This window comes from Peromyscus leucopus, chromosome 8b (assembly GCF_004664715.2).
Source record: "Peromyscus leucopus breed LL Stock chromosome 8b, UCI_PerLeu_2.1, whole genome shotgun sequence".
Lineage (NCBI taxonomy): Eukaryota > Metazoa > Chordata > Mammalia > Rodentia > Cricetidae > Peromyscus > Peromyscus leucopus.
In genome coordinates this window covers 29,269,580-29,284,703 of record NC_051086.1, presented here as the reverse complement: position 1 = coordinate 29,284,703, position 15,124 = coordinate 29,269,580, and positions in this window count along the sequence as shown.

The following is a 15,124-nucleotide window of genomic DNA, read 5'->3' as shown; positions in this document are numbered from 1 at the left end:
CCAGCTTCTAAAGTCCCCATAGTCTATCACAGTCTCAAAAATGTTTAAAAGGTCAAACTTCAGTCACTTCTGAGATTCATGCATCTCTTAACTGTAATCTCCTATAAATCAAAATAAAAAATCAAATCACATACTCCCAACATGGCACAGGGTATACATTACCATTCCAAAACAGAGAAAAGGGAGCATAGTGAGGAAATATTGGACCAAAGCAAGACCATACCAGCTGGACAGACTCCAAACTCTGTATCTCATATCTGATGTCAAAACGTTCTTCAGATCTCCAACTCCTTTCAGCTTTGTTGACTGCAACACACTTCTTTCTCTTAGACTGGTTCAAGCTAAGATGAACCAGTATTGTTAGAGTAAGTATCCCATGACTCTGGCATTGCCAAGATCTTGGGGGCTCCAAGGCAATCCAGGCTTCAACTTCACAGCTTCGCATAATGGCCTCTCTGGGCCTCCATGCAGGGATACCACTGATACATGCCTGGCCTTGGTGGTTCTCTTCAGTCACAGAGGGAGATTCTATAACCTGTTTTCTCTATCCTTGACTCTAAAGCCAAGTTCTGCTGCTTGTTAGGGCTGGAACATGGCCTTGTTCAATCACATCTTCACCAGCTTTCTGTTTTCCATGGTTTCCTTCACTAAGCTTGGCTATCCTGGTATTTGCTCTGTAGACCAGGCTGGCCTTGAACTCAGAGATCTTCATACCTCTGTCTCCTGTGTGCTGGGATTAAAAGCATGTACCACCTGCCTGGACCTAAACTTTCTTTTAATTCCTTTTTACAAGTTGGAAGCTTAGCTGGGTGAGGTCTTGCCCTGAGGTCACTACTCCTTTTATTCCATTTAACATCCAGTTTTTCTTTAATCTGTATATCTCGTTGAGCACAGGATTTAGCTCCATCCTACTTCTTGGTATCTCTTTTCTCCTCAAATTGTACATTTTGCAACTTTTCTTGCTCAGCTTTCTCCTTTTTATTATAGATCTTCATAAGCATGAACACTAATAACCATACAACATAGTCTATTCTAGGCTGGTTTAAGATTTCCTTTGCCAGTGCAACTAATTCAAACTCTTCACTTTAGCCTCAGGAATACTTTTTGGACAAGAGTTAAAAGCAGCCACATTCTTCACCAAAATATCACATGAACAGTCTCTAGGCCACATACTAACATTCTTCTTCTCTGAAACCTCTTGAGAGAGGCCCCCATAGTTCAAACCACCCTCAGCATCACTGTCGTCCATATTCCTACTAGTGTGACCTATTAAACTCCACTTAAAGCATTCAACTGCTTTCCTAATCCAAAATCCCAAAGTCCATATTCCTCTAAACAAAAACATGGTCAGGCCTATCACAGCAATACCCCAATCCCTGGCAACAACTTCTGTCTTAGTTTGACTTTCTATTACTGTGAAGCTACACCATGACCACACAACTCCTATAAAAGAAAATATTTAATTGGGGCTGGCTTACAGTTTCAGAAATTTAGTCCATTATTGTCATAGCAAGGAGCATGGTGGCAGGCAGGCCAACATGGTGCTGGAGAAGGAGTTAAGAGTTCCACATCTTTTTTTTTTTTTTTTTTTTTTTTTTTTTGGAGACAGGATTTCTCTGTATAGCTCTGTACATCAGGCTGGCCTCAAACTCACAGAGATCCTCCTGCTTCTGCTCCTGAGTGCTGGGATTAAAGGTGTGTACCATCACACCCAGCAAGTTCTACATCTTGATGTCAGGCTGCAGAAGGAGACTGCATGCTGGGCACAGCTTGGGCATATATGAGACCTCAAAGACTGTCTGTCCCCACAGTGACACATTTTCTTCAACAAGGCCACACCTAATAGTGACACTCCCTATGGACCAAGCATACAAACACATGAGTCTATAAGGGCCATACCTAGTCAAACCACTATAGGGAAGAGAAGATTTATTGGGTCTACACTTCCACATTGTAGTCCATCACTGAAGAAAGCCAGCACAGAAACTAGAACAGGGCAGGAACCATGAGGCAGGAGCTGATGCTGATTCAGAGACCACAAAGGGGTGCTGCTTCCTGACTTGCTCCCCATGGCTTGCTCAGCCTGTTTTCTTATAGAACCCAGAACCACCCAGAATTGGCTGAGTTTTCCCCGCATCAATCACTAATTAAGAAAATGTCTTACAGTCAGATCTTATGGAAGCATTTTCTTAATTGAGGTTCTCTCCTTTCATATGACTCTAGCTTGTGTCAAGTTGACATAAAACTATCAGGACATACCCCTTTCCAATTACAATTTTCTGATCTTGGCTATAACAACTTACAAATAATAACTGAATGATGTAAAGCAAATCTGTTGCTTCTGAGTTCCATCCCTATGACCTGTAATCTCAACACTTGGTAATTTCAGCATCCAGGAGTTTAAAGCAGGAGGATTTGAAATTCAAGGTTGTTCTTGTTTGTATAAAAATTTCAAGGTCATCCTGGGCTACAAGAGATACTGTCTCAAAAAAAAAGCACACATTTTTGTGATGTGGTAACACACTCACAAGGATTAAGATATCTTTATTCAGTCCACTATAGCCCTCTTTCTTGTACATTTTCTTGCATCAATAGAAATTCATCATGTTAACTGAAATTGCATTCCCCATTTCTCAATATGTGCACCACATACAGATTAGAACTGGGTCTAGGTGTTTTCACTAATTTTATGGTGTGTTTTTTTTTTAAAGATTTATTTATTATGTATACAGAAGAGGGCACCAGATCTCATTACAGATGGTTGTGAGCCATCATGTGGTTGCTGGGAACTGAACTCGGGTCCTCTGGAAGAGCAGTCAGTGCCTTAACCTCTGAGTCACCTCTCCAGCCCCTTTTATGGTGTTTTATCATAGCAATAGTAACCCAAACTGGGAAAAATTCATACCAGGAGTGGAGTATTGCTGTGACAGACCTGACCATGTTGCTTTGGGGAGGATTGTTTGAGGACTTTGGAGCACTGGGCTTGAAAAACCATTGAGTGTTGAGAGTTCAGTGAGCTTTTCTGTAGGAGATTTGAAGATAAGAGTGTTGGAAGCAATGCAAATGATGGAGGCCTAGTTTGTGAAGTTTCAGAGGGAAGCAAAGACCTACCAGGCCATTTGTGTGAGAAATCTGTGGTGTCTGGTCAACTGGAGCTGAAGAATCAGTTGTGATTAATAAACAACCAGGAACACTGAAGTAAAACCTTTGTTTTGTTTGGACAATGGATGCTGGTCAACTGGAGCTGAAGAATCAGCTGTGATTAAGAAGAGGCCAGCATCACTGAGGTGCTGGAGCCAGCACATGCAAGCTGTGTTCAGAGGTGGCCAAGGCTGTATTTTGAGCTGACAGCCAAACTTGATCATGTGTAAGAGTTTCCTAGGTGGTATTGGCTTTGAAGGGGTGAAGGGTGATGGAGAGCCCTGAGGCTTGCACTGTAAGAGCCCAGAGGAGGCCATTGGTGAAGATGCAGCAGGAGTGGCAGTGGAAGCCCCAGGATTGAAGAGGTCATGGAAAAAAGTTGAGGCTCTGTATCATGAAGAGAGCCCAGGAGAGGCCATTTGGGAAAGTGCAGCGCAGTTGCAGCAGAAGAACCCTGTATTTGGAAGGTTTCTTGAGTCCTGCCAGGCCCACGCAGTCCCATGGCCCACTTATAAAATAATCACTCAGAAGCTCATATTAATTATAACTGCTTGGCCATTATCTAAGTCTCATTACTGACTAGCTCTTACACTTAAATTAACCCATAATTATTATTTATGTTTAGCCATATGGCTTGGTACCTTTTCTCAGTTCTACCTTGTCATCTTGCTTCCTCTGTGTCTGGTGGGTAACTCCTGACTTCGCCCTTCCTCTTCCCAGCATTCTCTTGGTCTGCTCACCACACCTATACTTCCTGCCTGGCTACTGGCTAATCAGCATTTTATTAAACCAGTGCACAAGAACATTATACCACAGCATTTCCCCTTTTCTGTCTAATCAAAAAGGAAGATTTTAACTTTAACATAGTAAAATTACATATAATAGAATAGTTATCAAGCAAGAATTACAGTTACAATATCTAGTCTATTTGTATTTGGCTCCAGCACCTCAATGATGCTGGCCTCTTCTTAATCACAGCTGATTCTTTAGCCCCAGCTGACCATCATCCATTGTCCAAAATTAACAAAAATATTCTGTCATCTATCCTATATTTTTGAGTCTAAAGTTTCATACCTAATTTATCTTTTATCATAACTAAGGAAAATTATAACAATAACTATTTAGTCTTCAACTACATCAGAGACCCGCAGAAGGATACACTATTACCTAAGTAAACAGGAAATGCATTGTAAGCAACTTCCAAAAATCTAGAATGACAGAGACAGCTGGCTGCCTGAACAGTTCCTCTGCAATGTTGAGGTATCCTTCTTAAGCCTATAGGCCTAGAATCTCTCAGTCGCTTCTCTCTGTGTCCTGTAGAATGTCTGGCAGTTTCTTCTGGGAAGCAGAAACCTAAAGGAGCATCTTGCCTTGTAATGTTTAGTGGTCACCTTCCTATGGGTCCTGCATGTCTAGTTTATACAACATTTTGCCAAGCAGTACAGGCAAGAACAGTTTCTTGCCCAAATGGCCATTTTCTGCCAAGAAGAAGATAAACTCCATATAGAGTGTCTTTGATGCCCATCTTCCTCTTTGAAGTAAATGGGTATAGCTAGAGTTTTCCTGCCTTGCCCACAGTCAGGACAAATCTTTGTCACCCGCCAGTCCCACAGTCACTCAGACCCAGCCAAGTAAACACAGAGACTTATATTGCTTACAAACTGTATGGCCATGGCAGGCTTCTTGCTAATTGTTCTTATAGCTTAAATTAATCCATTTCCATAAATCTATACCTTGCCATGTGGCTGGTGGCTTACCGGTGTCTTCACATGCTGCTGGTCATGGCGGCAGCTGGCAGTGACTCTCTCCCTCAGCCTTCCGCTTCCCAGAATTCTCCTCTCTCCATGTCCCACCTACTTCCTGCCTGGCCACTGGCCAATCAGTGTTTTATTTATTGACCAATCATAGCAATACAGACATACAGTCCATCCCACAGCACTTCCCCTTTTCTTTTTTTTTAAAAAGAAAGTTTTAACTTTTACACATCTCCAAAGCCAGCTTGGTATATTCGGGAATTTGGGCGTAGCTTCTCTTACTACTTCCTGCTGGAGGGGGGCGCTGTATCTTATGAGGACACAAAGAAAATTTTAAGATCATGGAGTAGTCCGTGAGGCTGTATCGTCTGAGCCAGTTGCCTTGAAACGATTCTGGATGTTGGATCATATGGGCCATGGTGTCATTGGAGACCTTTCAGGTGGTCTTGGCTGGTCAAACCTGATGTATCTTAATCTGGAACAAATCCATAGCCTCTGGCTTTCTGTAGAAACAAAAGCAGAGCCTCCTTTCCAAAGCAACAGATCCTTACATCCAAATTTCGAAGTCAAGGTACCTTTAAAATATACATTTTGGCATAACTCAACAGCTTTTGCAATCAAATGTTTTTCTTCAGTTACGAATATCAAAGAGAAGATAATCCAGATTCTCTGTGTGATAGCCATATTTATGTGGCTTATTTTTTATATTACCTTGAGCCTATTGCTTTAAACTGCAGCCTTTTAAGCCTGAAATGGCGCTGTGGCTGCTGGCTCCTCCCACTTTAGCTTCCCAACATGGCGCTGGTACGTTTTCCACCAGCTTTGGGAGCCATCAATTCTCAGAAATAGTGGGTCTATGCTTCTTATCAAAGCAGCGTGTAGCCCAGAAACCTCTTTTTGTTTTGTACTAGCAAAGGCTAAATCCACCACACAGCTTAATTTGTCACTTGCAGAGGCCTCATTCCCGCCATATTGCAGGTCGAGCGCACACGCCAGGAACCCACCAGTAACTCAAACCAGCAGCTGCTGTTCATTTGAGAGAGACAATTAGGAAGCTGTTTTTAGTTCCATTTTAGAATCTTTTCTCAGGTTTTAGGTGGAAACTCTTGCCAACTCGTTGGGCGCCATTTGTAGCTAGAGTTTTCCTGCCTTGCCCACAGTCAGGACAAATCTTTGTCACCCGCCAGTCCCACAGCCGCTCAGACCCAACCAAGTAAACACAGAGGCTTATATTGCTTACAAACTGTATGGCCGTGGCAGGCTTCTTGATAACTGTTCTTATAGCTTAAATTAATCCATTTCCATAAATCTATACCTTGCCATGTGGCTGGTGGCTTACCGGCGTCTTCACATGCTGCTGGTCATGGCGGTGGCTGGCAGTGACTCTCTCCCTCAGCCTTCCACTTCTCAGAATTCTCCTCTCTCCATGTCCCACCTACTTCCTGCCTGGCCACTGGCCAATCAGTGTTTTATTTATTGACCAATCAGAGCAATTTGACATACAGTCCATCCCACAGCAAATGGGAGCTACCAGGAGCAGACATGTCTCACTGTCCTGAAAAGTCTAAGTTTTTAAAACATTTTAAATACCATATTCTGTAGGTCTTTGAAGAGTTTGGAGATCACCTATCTAATTGAAATATATCTATATATACCTAGAAAGCTTAACTAACATGACTATAAGTGTGATTATCACAGATGACTAATTATTAATCTGTATTTCTTAATTATACATTACAATTTCAAATGAGCTGTACAAACATACCTTAAACAAGAATAGAAATATACATACATTATAACAAAATTAACTTAAAATTGTATCAATTAACTAAAGTACATAGCAATGTAAAACATTTTAAACAAATTGTTACTCTTTATCCTATCATATCTATAATATCCCCTTTTTTCTTTAGAAAGAGATGGCATTTATAGTCAACTCTCTTTCAATAAAAATAAACATTTATAAACAATATTTTGGGAATTTGAATGTAGTTTCTCCTACTACTTCCTGCTGATAAGGGGCACTGGTAATCTTGTGGGGATTCTGAAATAATTAAGAATTATGGTCAAGTCCTGACTGGAGTAATCTGTGAGGCTGCATTGTCTGAGCCAGTTGCCTTGAAGCCATTTTGGATGTTGGATCATCTGGACCATGGTGTCATCAGAGACCTTTCAGGGGTCTTGGATGATTAAACCATATGAGCCTGGAAGCAATCCACAGGTTCTCATCTTCTATGGAAACAAAAGCAGAACCTCTTTTCCAAAGCAATGTATCCTTAGATATAAACTTTGAAGTCAAGATACCTTTAAAATATATATATATATATATATATATATATATATATATATATATATATAGTTTAACTCAGTAGCCTTTACAATCAAATGTCTTTCTGCAGTTAGAAATACCAAAGACAATATAATCCAGAGTCTCTATGTAATTTCCATCTTTATGTGGCTTATTTTTTTATATTATTCTTATTGTCTCTTTAAAGATTTTATTTTTTTAAAACTATTTCTTTATATAACTGCATATATTCCTTTTTTCTCTCTCTTCCAATCCTACATACATTTTTACACACATTGTAAAGAGTTTAGAGATTTATTTCATCTGAATCTGTCTTATTGTGCATCTATAATCCTTCACTGACCAGGAGAGATTTTAAACTGTTAAACTGTGTAGCTAGGATGAAAAGTGGCAGCCTTGGCTGCTGACTCCACCCACCTTAGCTTCCCAATATGGCAGAGGTAATTTACTGCTAGCTCTGGGAGCCATGCTTTCTGCTAACTCAGGGAGGCAGTGGGTCCATGCCTCCATCCAGCAGCATGTATCCCAGAAACCTCTTCATTTATTTATTTTTTTTTGTTTGTACTAACAAAAGGTAAATCCACCACACAGTGCACAGTGTGGCTTAGAGACACCACTGTGTACTGCCGCAGGAATGCACCATGCTGCTTAGCTCATGGCAGCTGGCGGCCAGCTCCATCTCACAGGCAGCTGTCGGGAGATGAGTCTCTATATGCTGCTATTGACATGAGATTGTGAGACTAGGAAGCCTAGGGTGGCTCCGTTTCTGTGCGTTCAGAATCTTTAAGCTGTTTTAGGTCTTTGTGGATCAATGCCCAACAGTGAGTGCCAAATGCTGTGGGATGTCTTTCTGTATGCTGTGAATATGTGTTGCTCTGATTGGTTGATAAATAAAGATACTTTGGCCTATGGTAAGGCAGCTTAGAGGCAGGCAGGAAATCAGGGACAGAGACAGGAAAGAAAAGGCACAGGCAGAGAAGGAACAACATGCCAGCAGACCAGTAAGCCATGGAACATGTGGCAAAACATAGATTAGTAGAAATGGGTTAATTTAAGATCTAAGAGCTAGCTAGCAAGAAGCCTGCCATAAGCCATGCAATTGGTAATTAGTATTAAGGCTCTGAATGATTATTTTATAAGCAGCTGAAGGACAGCAGGGGCAGGGCTGGAAGAATGCAAGACTGTGTGGCTGGGCAAGACCAGAAAAAACTTAGGGCTACAGACCCCAGCATTTTGGAGCTGCCAGTACCATGGGATGACTGCCAAGAACAACAGCAGCTGTGGAGTGGAACCTGCCATAGCTTAGAATGTAAGCTGTGTATACTAAAGAGGGTAAAGCTGGAGAAGTGACCGAAGTCCATTGGAGGAGTCCAGAAGATCCTGTATGAATCCCAGATACTGGACATTGAGTTATTTACACTGTTTGCTGTGGGACGGTCTGTATGTCTGTATTGCTATGATTGGTCAATAAATAAAACACTGATTGGCCAGTGGCCAGGCAGGAAGTAGGTGGGACAAGGACAGAGGAGAATTCTGGGAAGCGGAAGGCTGAGGGAGAGACACTGCAGCCACCAACAGGACAAGCAGCATATAAAGACTCTGGTAAGCCACCAGCCACGTGGCAAGGTATAGATTTATAAAAATGGGTTAATTTAAGATATAAGAACAGTTAGCAAGAAGCCTGCCACGGCCATACAGTTTATAAGTGATATAAGTGTCTGAGTGATTATTTTATAAGTGGATTGTGGGACTGTGGAGCTTGGGGAACCTGGAGAGAAGCCCTCCAGCAACAAATGGCGCCCAACGTGGGGCAAGAGTTTCCACCTAAAACCTGAGAAAAGATTCTAAAACGGAGCTAAAAACAGCTTCCTAATTGTCTCTCTCAAATGAGCAGCAGCTGCCGGTTTGAGTTACTGGTGGGTTCCTGGCGTGTGTGCTTGACCTGCAGTATGGCAGGAATGAGGCCTCTGCAAGTGGCACATTAAGCTGCGTGGTGGATTTAGCCTTTACTAGTACAAAACAAAAAGAGGTTTCTGGGCTACACGCTGCTTGGATAAAAGCACAGACCCACGATGGCTCCCAGAGCTGGTGGAAAACGTACCGGCGCCATGTTGGGAAGCTAAAGTGGGAGGAGCCAGCAGCCACAGCGCAGTTTCAGGCTTAGAAGGCTGCAGTTTAAGCAATAGGCTCAAGGTAATATAAAAAATAAGCCACGTAAAGATGGCTACCACACAGAGAATCTGGATTATGTTCTCTTTGATATTTGTAACTGAAGAAAAACATTTGATTGCAAAAGCTGTTGAGTTATGCCAAAATGTGTATTTTAAAGGTACCTTGACTTCAAAATTTGGCTATAAGGATATGTTGCTTTGGAAAAGAGGCTCTGCTTTTGTTTCTACAGAAAGCCAGAGCCTATGGATTTGTTCCAGATTAAGATACATCAGGTTTGACCAGCCAAGACCACCTGAAAGGTCTCCGATGACACCATGGCCCAGATGATCCAACATCCAGAATCGTTTCAAGTCACGGACTACTCCATGATCCTAAAATTTTCTTTGTGTCCCCATAAGATACAGCGCCCCCCTCCAGCAAGAAGTAGTAAGAGAAGCTACGCCCAAATTCCCAAATATACCAAGCTGGCTTTGGAGATGTGTAAAAGTTAAAACCTTCCTTTTTAAAAAAAAGAAAAGGGGAAGTGCTGTGGGACGGTCTGTATGTCTGTATTGCTATGATTGGTCAATAAATAAAACACTGATTGGCCAGTGGCCAGGCAGCAAGTAGGTGGGACAAGGACAGAGGAGAATTCTGGGAAGCGGAAGGCTGAGGGAGAGACACTGCAGCCACCGCCAGGACAAGCAGCATATAAAGACGCTGGTAAGCCACCAGCCACGTGGCAAGGTATAGATTTATAAAAATGGGGTAATTTAAGATATAAGAACAGTTAGCAAGAAGCCTACCACGGCCATACAGTTTATAAGTGATATAAGTGTCTGAGTGATTATTTTATAAGTGGATTGTGGGACTGCGGAGCTTGGGGAACCTGGAGAGAAGCCCTCCAGCAACAACTGTTGGAGTGTGGCTTTGTTTTGTTCAGATTGTGACTGTGTCCTTGTTCTTCCCTCTTGAAATAAGAAAGTATTTAACAGCCAGGCAGTGGTGATGCACACCTTTAATCCTAGCACTCAGGAGGCAGAGGCAGGTGAATAGCTGAGTTTGAGACTAGCCTGGCCTAGAGAGCGAGTTCCAGGACAGCCAGGGCCACACAGAGAAACTCTGTCTCAAAAAAAAAAAAAAGTATTTAACATATTTTTTATCTCATAGGAGCCCACAGTTGAGAGACTTTGAATTTTTGTTTGTTTGTTTTCTTTTTCAAGACAAGGTTTTTGTTGTGGACTATTCCCTTATACTGTGTGAAGATGTGCCACTGTGATTGGTTTAATAAAGAGCTGAATGGTCAATAGCTAGGCAGGAAGAGGTTAGGCCAGACTTCTGGGGACAGAGAGGACTAGGAGAAGAAAAAAGACAAGGTCACCAACCAGATGTGGAGAAAGCAGCATGGGCAGCACAGAGAGATGAGGTAACGAGCCACACAACAGAACATTGATTAAAATAAATGGGTTCATTTAAACCATAGGAGCTAGTGGGACAAGCCTAAGCTAATGCCAAACTTTCATAATTAATAATGAATCTCTGTGTCCATTTTTGTGAGCCCAAATTAAAATTCACCTACAGGTTTCTCTGTGTAGCCCTGGCTGTCTTGGAACTCATTTTGTATACCAGGATAGCCTCAAACTCAGAGATCCTCCTGCCTCTGCCTCCCCCATGCTGGGGTTAAAGGTGTGCATCACCACTACCTGGTGAGACTTTGAGTTTCTAAAAGAGACTTTGGATTTTACAGAGATTGAACTTTTAAAGTGTTTGAATTGGTAAAGACTGTGGTACTTTTAAGTTTGTAATATGTTTTATATTTGTGATATTCATTAATCTGAGATCTTAATGAATCAAAAAAGGGAACAGTTATGTCTTAAAAAGTGTTATGTGTCAACTGTGTGGTGGTAGCACATGCCTTTAATCCCATCACTCAGGAGGCAGAGGCAGTCAGATCTCTGAGTTTGAGGCCAGCCTGGTCTATAGAGCAAATTCCAGGACAGCCAGGGATCCAAAGAAAACCCCTGTTTTGAAAAACAAAAACAAACAAAAAGTGTTGTGTGTCAAGTTGACAAGGTGTCAGTTGTACTTGATATTTTTATGTCAGCTTGACACATCTGAGAGGAGAGAACTCCTATTGAGAAAATGCCTCCATAAGATTGGGCTGTAGGTAATCCTGTAGCCATTTTCTTAGTGATTGATAGAGAATTACCCAACCCATTGTGAGTGGGGTCATGGCTGGGCTAGTTGTCCTGGGTTCTACAAGAAACCAATCTGAGAAAGCCAGTAAGCAGCTGTAAGAGCCAAAGTTACATTTTAAGTTTTAATTACTATTCCTTATAAATTCATTAAACAAAAATGCCTCTGATCTGCAAACCCTTTGCTGAAGGACAGATAGTTACTGAAATACTGGAGGCTGATTTTTTTATGGGAGATAACAAGTTACATGTTTTTCACTCCCCTAAACAAAACTGGATGTGCTTGATCACATGTGGGCAGGAGGTTCAGAGGCAGGAAATACATCAGGATATACACTTGCCCCTGATTGGATGTAGGCTAGAGGTATGTCAGGATGTTTCTTGCCCCTGATTGGACCTGAGGGGAAATGCAATGAATTATGGGTTTTCCTTCTTAAGCTGCTGCAAACTGTGACTTGGGGCCATTTCCCAGGAACCTGGGTATGGGCCTGGCCAGTATTTAATTAAAGCTTGTTTCAAATTTGTCTTTAAACTGTGGTGGTGATCTTATTCTCCATCAGTGGGATTAACACAGCCCTCCATGGTCTCTGCATCACTCCTGCCTCCACGTTCCTGCCTGGCTTGAGTTCCTGTCTTGAGAATGTCTTCAGTGATGGAAGCCTAAGACAAATAAACTCTTCCTCCTCAACTTGCTTTTGGTTATGGTGTTTCATCATAGCAATAGTAACCCCAACCAAGACACCAGGCATTTGGCCATTTGTCACTCATCCATTCACTTAACACGTACCCATTGTACACCACTATAGATCAAGCAATGATGCAGAAAGGACTTGTGTTTGCAATGGCATAAAAAATTGAATTCTTGCATAAATTGGTGGAAACTGTTGTGATTTATGAAAAAAGAAATTTCTTCTAATTATTCCCACATAATTCTCTTAACCCAAGTCACTAACAAATAAAATCGAAAGCAAAATTCAGCTTTTTGGGATGTGTGTGTGTTTGTAGTGTTTGTGGGAGCATGGGGATTTGTATGTCCATGATCATGTGAAAGTGAACAGAGCAGGCATCTTCCACCTTACTTTTGGAAACTGAATCTCTCTCTGAACTAGGAACTCTACTTGTCTAGGCTGTCTGGACAGTGAGTTCCAAGGGTCCTTCTGTCTCCTGCCTCAGGCACTGAAGCTACAGATGCACTTTACTGTGCCCAGCTTTAATTGTGGGTGATGGAGAGCTGGACTTATATCCTCACATTTGTGCTGCAAGCATTTTATTGAAAGCCATCTCTCCTGCCCCCAAAACTCAGTTCTTAGAAAGGATACTGGGGACTGCAATGTGGAAGAGGGATTGGTTGTCAGATAAAATTGAGGCTGTCAAGTTATTTAAATATCCAATTTTTTTTTTGTCATAATAACCCGAGACTAGAGAGATGCCTCAGCAGTTAAGAGCACTGACTACTCTTCCAGAGGACCTGGGTTCAATTCCCACCACCCATATGGCAACTAACAACTGTCAGTAATTCCTAGATCTGACATCCTCACTCAGACAAACATGCATGGAAAAAAACACCAGCACACAAAAATAAATAAATTATTTGAAAAAAATAATACCCCAAGAAATATTTGGGGCGTATTTACACTAAAAATTTCTTTTCTTTATTTGTCCAAAATGTAACATTAACTGAATACACTCTATGAATACACTCTATTTTTAATCTCTTTTGGTAAATCTGGCAAACCATAGAGGAATGGGATGAATGTTTGTTGAGAATCTAATTAATGTATGTGCCAGTTCCCTGCATTGACTCATCACTGGCCATAGATAACCAGCAAGGCCAGGAATTGGTAACTACCTAGAAAGACAGACATCTGCCAACATCCAGGATGGTCTTTATTAAGCAGGTAAACCTGTTTGATTTGATAGGAGCTGAAAGAAAGGGAAATGAATATTCAGATGTCTTTGGTGGATGTGCATATGTCTCTGTAAACTTGCCTCTACTTAAAAGCAATTAAAAATTCAGTAGCTAAAGACATTTATCAATCAAATAAATGTTAGAAGACTCATGTGACTTTCAAACTGAAGATGTTTCAAGATCAATGATTTCATTACACGGCGTTCTATAATCTGTGCTTCAGAGCCCTCTGGCAGTAATAAAGGGACACATTCATGTGCCATTAAGTTCCCTCTGGGGTTGAAGATGGTTGGGATCACAGAGACCCATGGAAATGTAAAAGGGGAGTTTGTTAGGAAGTCTTTCAGCAAGGAGTAAGTACTGATGTGGGAACAGAACTTTCAATTCACAACCTTGGATAACATTAAAAATGCATTTAGATGATTACAATGATGCTTACTGTAGCTGTTATTATTTCATTTTGTTTAAATGAATTGGAATTTAATAAGAACCACACACTGGGCCACAGTGTCTGAGACATAACTTCTTTTGCTAATCTTGAAGTCTGAAGTGACTTCTCAAGATAGGTGATGAAACCCAGAGAGAGGCCGAGTAAGCTCTCCAGCTCCACTTGCAGCCATTTCAGAAGTCCCAAAGCTGAGTACTACAGGGCCCCTGCAGCCAGACGTTCTACCCTGAGCTGTGCCCCACAGAGCAGGCCTCTGATGCGGGCCCAAATGGCAGTGGTTGCCTCAGCTGCCTTTCAGGAACCTAGAGGCCACGTTTGTCTATCTCAAACTAACTGAAACCACCACACTTTTGCTTGGGCCTATTCAAGTGTGTCCTAAGGGTGACTCTTTGTGAAAAGAGACTAGGGAGGGAGAGAGACAAAAAGAATTTTGGTATATGTCAGAGAAAAATAATGAGAACCCCTGACCAACATGCAAGGGACAGACAACGCACAATAAAAACCCCTCAATAGAGGCTGGCAAGATAGCTCAGCGGGTAAAAGCACTTGCCGCTTAGGTGGAACATAAGTGGTGAACCTCCACACTGGCATACACACTACCTCCCAACAAAATAAATCAATGAAAGCTTTTTGAAAGGAACATTCCCAATATACAGATGGGGAAAGGCAAGTGCTATGTAAATGACCTATAGAGGGTCACAACGGTCATGGCCTAGCATCTGTCACTGAGCCTCTGGCCTTTCCAACCTTGGTCTATTTCCCACTCTTTTGTTTTGTTTTTTGTTTTTCCAGACAGGGTGTCTCTGTGTAATAGTCCTAACTGTCCGGGAACTTACTCTGTAGAGCAGGCTGGCCTCAAACTCACAGAGATCTGCCTGCCTCTGCCTCCCAAGTATTGGAATCAAAGTTGTGCACCACCAACACCTGGCTATTTCCCACTCTTGAAATTGCTTCTCTTCCTTAATGGATGACATCTGCCCAAATCTCTCTGTTCAGGGAAACTAGGACCTGGCAATCCAATCTGGTACCTTTGGACCCCAATCCATACTTATAAAACACCAATTAGAGCATCAAATGCCCTCAGAACATGACAAGGCTGACATTTTCCTTTGGCTTTGTGTGTGCTTGTTTGTTACATATGTGCATATGTGAGGGTGAGCTCGTATGTTGTGCATGTGAGGCCAGAGGCTGATGCCAAGTGTCTTCCTCTATCACTCT